We start from the raw sequence: 8852 nt of genomic DNA on the forward strand, positions 1-8852 counted from the left end.
TCCTCCTATACCGAGGTGCCCAGCCTTCCCTCCTTCCCCAATACACATCACTATATCTCTATCAAATTAACTTCAAAGAATTTTCTTTATTGGCAAACTCAAGTGGAGTCGTTTCTAGATGGATTAGGCCCCTTTGGTCAAGTCGATGGCACCCTCACCTGTCCAACCTAGCCAACCGCAGCAACTCACTAGCGTCGGTAGGACTCCATGATACGAAGTCTTCTCCTTACATCTCTTTTTGATGAGGTGTTCTCTTTGGTGCTTGGCAAACGAACTAGCAGAGACATATGGAACACACTTTCTACTGCTTTCTCCGCTCCTTCAGAGAGCCGTATTATGTCCTTGTCTATGGCCCTTCAAGACCTGGAACAAAAGCCGGCTGAGTCAATTTCACAGTTCTTACAGCGAGTGAAAGCAATTGCTGCAGAGCTTGCTGCCTCGGGACAACCTCTGCGTCCCACCCAGTTCAACTTGCATATTTTTAGAGGATTAAAGCCTGACTTCCGTCCAATGGTTTCTTCTCTCCTTACTTGGACGGATCCTATTGAATATGATGATTTGCACGCGATGCTTCTCAGCCATGAGTTCCTCAATGGATCGTTCTTAAGCAAGCTGTCCATCTCGGAGACTCCACCATCTACACCTGCATCGCCATTTGCGAATAATGCTCAATGAACTACTTCACCTTCTGACTCTGTTTCAGCCCCGGCTAACCACGGTGGACGTGGTGGCCATGGTGGTCGGGGTCATGGTTTTAGAGGATGTGGTGGCCACTCTTATGGCCGTTTCTCATGCACTATTTGTAGGTGCACAAACCCATACAACTAATCGATGCTTCTATAGGCAGCAACAACCCTACTACAACCCCATGAACCAACCCTATCACCCATCTGGCCAATTTCCCATAGCCAGTTATTCCTATCCCACCACCGTCCCTCCATACCCACAACCCAACCCACCATTGCTGCCCACACCACCGAACAATAATTCCCTCCCTTGGTATCCTGATTCCGGTGCTACACATCAGGTGGCACCTGATCTTCACGGGTTCTCTCAGTACGATGATTATAATGGTACAGATCAGCTTCATGTTGGTGATGGTAAGAGGTTGCACATCTCTCATCTTGGTCATTCTTCCATTCCTACTCCATCCAATAGTTCTTTGTCTTTACATAATATTCTTCATGTTCCTGACATTAATAAAAGGCTTCTTTCTATTCATAAAATTGCAAAGGATAATAATGTCTATTTTGAGTTTCACCCGTCTCACTTTCTTGTGAAGGATCAGGTCACCAAGTCAATACTGCTGTCCGGACCGAGTAAGGGGAGGTCTCTATGAGCTTTTTGTGTCTTCTTCTCCTTCTGCACATGCTGCCGTTTCTTGTTCTCTTGATCTCTGGCATCGTTGTCTGGGTCATCCGCATGAGTGCCTTTTACGCTTTATGCTTCATTCTAATAATTTGCACTTTGTTTCTTCTCGTTTGATTCTTTGTGTCTTGCATGCCGGTTGGGAAAAGCTAGTAGATTGACATTACTCACATGCAGCCGTAGTTTATTTCCTTTAGATCTTGTCTTTAGTGATGTTTGGGGCCTTCTCCCACTGCTTCTTGCAATGGACACAGATATTATATTATTTTTATTGATGATCATTCCAAATATATCTGGTTTTACCCCCTTGTGCGCAAATCTGATGTGTTCAATGTTTTTATGCAATTTAAATCCATGGTTGAACATATTTTTGAATGCAAAGTTAAATCTATCTAGACTGATTGGGGTGGGGAATTTCATACCCTTCCAAAATTTTTCCAGCAATTGGGTATTACACATCGGTTATCTGCACCCCACACCCATGAACAACAAGGGAGTGTTGAGCTCCGTCACCATCACATAGTTGAGACAGGGCTTACACTCCTTGCACAGAGTGGTGTTCCTCAGTTATATTGGCATTTTGCCTTTGAAACGGCTGTCTTTCTCATCAATCGAATGCCATCCTCAGCCATAAATTCTCTTTCTCCATATCAGTTGGTTTATCATAGGGTACCTGATTACAAATTTTTCTGTGTTTTTGGGGGCCGTTGTTTTCCTTATCTCCGTCCTTATAACAGTCATAAGATGGATTTTCGTTATGCTCCTTGTGTTTTTTTGGGTTATAGTACATCTCCTTATGCTTACCGTTGTTTCAATCCTTCTATAGGAAAATTCGTCATTGCCCGGCATGTTCATTTTGATGAACAAGTTTTTCCTTTCACTTAGTCTATTCTTGGCGCACCACCTGTGGCTTCTTCTTCTTCTCAGCCGTGGGGGGTAGCACTTATTCATGTATCTTCCATTGGTGCACCCTTACCACACCACAACACCATACCATCACCTATACCGCTGCCCCCATCACCAAATCCATCTCCACAGCCCAACCCATTCATACCATCACAAAACCGTTCTCCACAGCCCAGCCCACCTACATCACCACCGAGCTCATCTCCCCAGCCAAGCCGGTCACCACTAGCCTCACCGTCTTCCCCCCTGCCAAATACCGATCTCTTCAGGACATCTATGCTTCCACTGGCCCTGTTACTCATCGATCTGGTGCTTATATTGCTACTACTGATTCTAATGCTTTGGTTGAGCCTACTTGTTACACGCAGGCCTCTAAGAGTGCAGAATGGCGCACGGCAATGTCCGAGGAGTTTAATGCATTATTGAAGAATGGCACATGGAAATTGGTACCCCCTACATCCCACCAAAATTTAATAGGGTGCAAGTGAGTATTCCGGATCAAGAGGATGACGGATGGGAGCTTAGAACGTTATAAGGCAAGGCTGGTTGCGAAGGGGTTCCATCAACAGCAGGGGCTTGACTATGGGGAAAAGTTCAGCCAGTAGTCAAGCCCACAACCATTCGCAGTGTTATCTCCATAGCCGTATCGCAGGGTTGGCAGATACGTCAGTTGGACGTCCACAATGCCTTTCTTCATGGCCGCCTTGAAGAGGAGGTGTACATGATACAACCTCCAGGTTTTGTTGATCCCAATCGGCCTAACCATGTCTGCAAGCTTGAGCGATTGCTTTATGGTCTCAAGAAGGCGCCAAGAGCGTGGTTCCAGCGTCTTACCAAATTTTTGATTCAGCTTGGATTTGTGGGGTCCAAGACAGATACATCTCTTTTTGTTCGTCGTCAAGGACGCCAGGTTTGCTACATTTTAATTTATGTGGATGATATTTTGATTACAGGCAATGATCAGGCTGAAGTTCGCTCTCTTCTTCAACAGCTTTCTACCGAGTTCTCAATAAAGGATTTGGGCCTGTTACACTTTTTCTTAGGGATTGAAGTGCAGCCCCATTCAAAAGGGTTGCTATTGTGTCAGGCGCGTTATATTTCTGATTTGCTACATAGAGCTGGAATGGATAACTGTAAATCTGTGTCCACACCCATGTCCAGCATTAAGATCCCATCTGACTCAGGGGGTGCAGCCATGCCGAATCCCACTGAGTATCGCTCCATCGTTGGGGCACTTCAGTATGTGACCCTGACATGCCCTGATGTGGCTTTCTCGGTGAACAAGGTGTGTCAATACATGCACTCACCCACAGTTGAGCACTGGCAATTGGTTAAGCGCATCCTGCGTTATTTGAAGGATACGCGGACACATGGACTTTTGTTTGAAAGGTGTTCCTCACACTCTCTACATGCCTTCTCTGATGCAGACTGGGCTGGGGATAGCACTGATCGTAAGTCCACTGGCGGCTTTGCTATTTTTCTTGGAAATAATCTTCTATCTCGGACATCAAGAAAATAGCACACCATGGCGCGCTCCTCCACTGAGGCGGAGCACAAATCACTGGCTGATGCAACAACTGAGCTTATTTGGTTAGAATCTCTCTTCTGCGAGCTAGGGTTACCATTGAAAGGTCCACCAATCCTATGGTGTGACAACATAGGGGCTACTTATCTCTCTGTGAACCCGGTTTTCCATGCTCGCACGAAGCATGTGGAAATCGATTTCCACTTTGTGCGAGACCGGGTTGCCAAATGCCAGCTCCAAGTGCAATTTATTTCTACCAAGGACCAGCTGGCCGACACGTTCACTAAGCCTTTGGGTACTGCCCGATTCAAGTTTATTCGAGACAAGCTGAAGATTCGCGTGTCGGAATCTCCACCTTGAGGGGGTGTGTTAAGGGTATTCCGGTCTTTCTCTCATGAAGTTGGAACATATCACATATGATATAAAATCTCTCCAAAATAGTAGGTTGCAATCGGTCTCACATGTGATATCAAATCTTCACAAGAATAGTAAGTTAGAATCGTCCAAGTATGGCAAGTTAGGATTGGCTCCACATGTGACATAGAATGTAATATCTCTAGGTGTAGTTTCCATATTTTATGTGAGTCATTACCATATATGGTGATCATGTAATTGTATCTCTACATATTCTCCTATTGAGAGGAGATCAAATTAATGCAATGAAATCAAAGTTTGAACTCTAACATTGTAATCAGAGCCTCAACTCCAACGAGCTTCTCTATTCTCTAAATTTCTTTTACAATGACGGAAGGAGCTCTCTCTTCAACGGTGGTTGGGGCACTCTCCTCCTCTACCGAGGTGCCCAGCCTTCCCTCCTTCCCCAACGCACATCACTATATCTCTATCAAATTAACTTCAAAGAATTTTCTTTATTGGCAAACTTAAGTGGAGCCGTTTCTAGATGGATTAGGCCCCTTTGGTCATGTCGATGGCACCCTCACCTGTCCATCCGAGCCAATCGCAGCAACTCACTGGCGTGGGCAGGACTCCATGATACGAAGTCTTCTCCTTGCATCTCTTTCCGATGAGGTGTTCTCTTTGGTGCTTGGCAAACGAACTAGCAGAGACATATGGAACACACTTTCTACTGCTTTCTCCGCTCCTTCAGAGAGCCGTATTATGTCCTTGTCTATGGCCTTTCAAGACCTGGAACAAAAGCCGACTGAGTCAATTTCATAGTTCTTACAGCGAGCGAAAGTAATTGCTGCAGAGCTTGCTGCCTCGGGACAACCTCTGCGTCCCACCCAGTTCAACTTGCATATTTTTAGAGGATTAAAGCTTGACTTCCGTCCAATGGTTTCTTCGCTCCTTACTCGGACGGATCCTATTGAATATGATGATTTGCACACAATGCTTCTCAGCCATGAGTTCCTCAATGGATTGTTCTTAAGCAAGCTGTCCATCTCGGAGACTCCACCATCTACACCTGCATCGCCATCTGTGAAAAATGCTCAATGAACTGCTTCACCTTCTGACTCTGTTTCAGCCCTGGCTAACCACGGTGGACGTGGTGGTCGGGGTCGTGGTTTTAGAGGACGTGGTGGCCACTCTTATGGCCGTTTCTGGTGCACTATTTGTAGGTGCACAAACCATAGCACCGATCGATGCTTCTATAGGCAGCAACAACCCTACTACAACCCCATGAACCAACCCTATCACCCATCTGGCCAATTTCCCACAGCCAATTATTCCTATCCCACCACCGTCCCTCCATACCCACAACCCAACCCACCATTGCTGCCCACACCACCGAACAATAATTCCCTCCCTTGGTATCCTGATTCTGGTGCTACACATCACGTGGCACTTGATCTTCATGGGTTCTCTCAGTACGATGATTATAATGGTACGGATCAGCTTCATGTTGGTGATGGTAAGGGGTTGCACATCTCTCATCTTGGCCATTCTTCCATTCCTACTCCATCCAATCGTTCTTTGTCTTTACATAATATTCTTCATGTTCCTGACATTAATAAAAGGCTTCTTTCTGTTCATAAATTTGCAAAGGATAATAATGTCTATTTTGAGTTTCACCCGTCTCACTTTCTTGTGAAGGATCAGGTCACCAAGTCAATACTGCTATCCAGACCGAGCAAGGGAGGTCTCTATGAGCTTTCTGTGTCTTCTTCTCCTTCTGCACACGTTGCCGGTTCTAGTTCTCTTGATCTCTGGCATCGTGGTCTAGGTCATCCGCATGAGCGCCTTTTACGCTTTATGCTTCATTCTAATAATTTGCACTTTGTTTCTTCTCGTTTGAATTCTTTGTGTACTGCATGCTAGTTGGGAAAAGCTAGTAGATTGACATTACCTGTTACTGGCAGCCGTAGTTTATTTCCTTTAGATCTTGTCTTTAGTGATGTTTGGGGGCCTTCTCCCACTGCTTCTTGTAATGGACACAGATATTATATTATTTTTATTGATGATCATTCCAAATATATCTGGTTTTACCCCCTAGTGCGCAAATCTGATGGGTTTAATGTTTTTATGCAATTTAAATCCATGGTTGAACGTATTTTTGAACGCAAAGTTAAATCTATCTAGACTGATTGGGGTGGGGAATTTCGTACCCTTCCAAAATTTTTCCAGCAATTGGGTATTACACATCGGTTATCTGCACCCCACACCCATGAACAGCAAGGGAGTGTTGAGCGCCGTCACCGTCACATAGTTGAGACAGGGCTTACACTCCTTGCACAGAGTGGTGATCCTCAGTTATATTGGCATTTTGCCTTTGAAACGGCTATCTTTCTCATCAATCGAATGCCGTCCTCAGTCATAAATTCTCTTTCTCCATATCAGTTGGTTTATCATAGGGTACCTGATTACAAATTTTTTCGTGTTTTTGGGTGCCGTTGTTTTCCTTATCTCCGTCCTTATAACAGTCATAAGATGGATTTTCGTTCTGCTCCTTTGTGTTTTTTTGGGTTATAGTACATCTCATTATGCTTACCGTTGTTTCAATCCTTCTACAGGCAAATTCATCATTGCCCGGCATGCTCGTTTTGATGAACAAGTTTTTCCTTTCATTGAGTCTATTCTTGGCGCACCACCTGCGGCTTCTTTTTCTTCTCAGCAGTGGGGGGTAGCACCTATTCGTGTATCTTCCATTGGTGCCACATGTTTGAGTGAGAACGTATCAGGGTCACCTACGTCTCCTTTGCCAAGGCCCAATGACACCATCGACAATACATACAAGGCCCACGCCCCCCTACTTGACTCGATAGACGAGGTCGGTTACATTCTCAAAGCCCTACTCAATCCAGAATGCCACATGTAGGAGATAGAAGGATTTTGTTTTCTGTAAATCACGTTAACGTAATCGAAATTGCATGCAGGGTTGACTTTATGGAGAGACAGCAAGAGGGAGGACAAATATTTAAAGCTCCTAATTTCGCTCCGGTAGTATATGAGCAAAGATTAAAAGATTCGAGAGAGGGAGAACCCATGTAACAAACTTAATAGGAATGTTCACTAAAAACTTGGAGGACAAGTTCTATATGAAAGAGTTTGATTTCATTCATTATAGACAACCCTTATCGAGTTGTTGTTGAGTGGAGCGAAAGGATTTGCCCTATGTATTGAATGTGTGTAATACCTAACAACTAATTTTTTTTTTTGATAGGTTTGGCAGAAATACCTTACAACTCATGCTACATAAGATGTATTATCTATTGGGTTAAATACGCATGCACCCCTTAAGTCGGCCAAAAATTTCATAAGCATCCTCTGCTCTTTTGACAATTCCACACGCACCCCTTGATAATTCCACGCGCATCTCTGCTTATGGAACTGAAGAATGTAGTGTACAATTATACCCTCGTTTTGGGTTTGAAACTCATCTTCTTCAAATCGTTTCCATGCAAACATGTCTGATTCATTTTATATTTATTGAAATGAACTATTTCTGTGTTGAATTTCTATTTTGATATGTGAAAGTTTAGGTGATATCAGGCTTGTTCTCACCTCTTATTGACATGTTTGTTGTTTATGGAAGCAGAAAATTTGCTTGTGAGCAGTGGGTGTTTTCACCAACTCTAAATCTCAAAATTTTAAGGGTTTTTCAAATTTTGTTGAAACAACCACAATCGCCCACAAATCCAAATCCATAAAAAGTAGAGAGAGGGTAAGACGAGTTTTTAAGGGAGAGAGAAAAGAGGACGTGAGAGAGAAGGTAAAAGAAGATAGGATCTAAGCTACCAACACCTGCCTAGTGTAGTTGGTGAACTGTGGTGCGCTTCATGCCCATGCTCACCAAGAGGTCTTGAGTTCGAGTCTCCTGGCTGGTACCTGTTGGATTTATGTATCCATTAAACCTGGTTCGGTTTGGTTCAATCCTGTTTTACTTTGTATTGAACCTTTATACGTTTTGGTTTAATACTATCACATGCGATATAAACTTTTTGAGCATTATGTGTCCGTAAGTTTTACTTAAAATGGTAGTCACGACTAGGGTTTGGGCTGGGCACCTTTATCATATGATCATCGCATTGGGTAATGCCTACACATGTGATGTCAGGGTACGAATGCAAGTACTCACATGATCGATGTGTGTATTGGCGAAGAATATATTTTGTTGATTCCCTCATGTATTACTGCCAGATGTAGGAAGGGATAGACATGTGTCACCGACACCCTTTACCTGAGGGAACCCTGTCGCGGCAAAGTGTGACCGCATTCTTTGGTTCATCAATGACTGAGACTCAAGTGAGTCAAAGCTGGTGTTCTGGGAATATGCAAACACTTTGTGAGTAAAGGAGTTACTCAATATGGTCACCACTGCCCGATTGGGGAACACCAAGATTGAAGTTATCTGTGTATGGTCGGATCGAAATCTGGATCCAGTGCCGTTTTGGAAATGGTTTTTGCAAAACCTATTTTACATAAAATAATAGATTATATGTAGTTATTTGAATAAAGTGTTTTATCGAGTTTTGCGGGACCCGATCAGACACACAGACACTCTTATATGGACATGTACTATGGAATGGGGTTTGGCAGTATAAGTGTACATGCCCTAGATTCCATAATGATGGTGTTGATCAGTGGGGGGTTG

This window comes from Telopea speciosissima, chromosome 11, assembly GCF_018873765.1.
Source record: "Telopea speciosissima isolate NSW1024214 ecotype Mountain lineage chromosome 11, Tspe_v1, whole genome shotgun sequence".
In the NCBI taxonomy this organism is placed as follows: Eukaryota; Viridiplantae; Streptophyta; class Magnoliopsida; order Proteales; family Proteaceae; genus Telopea; species Telopea speciosissima.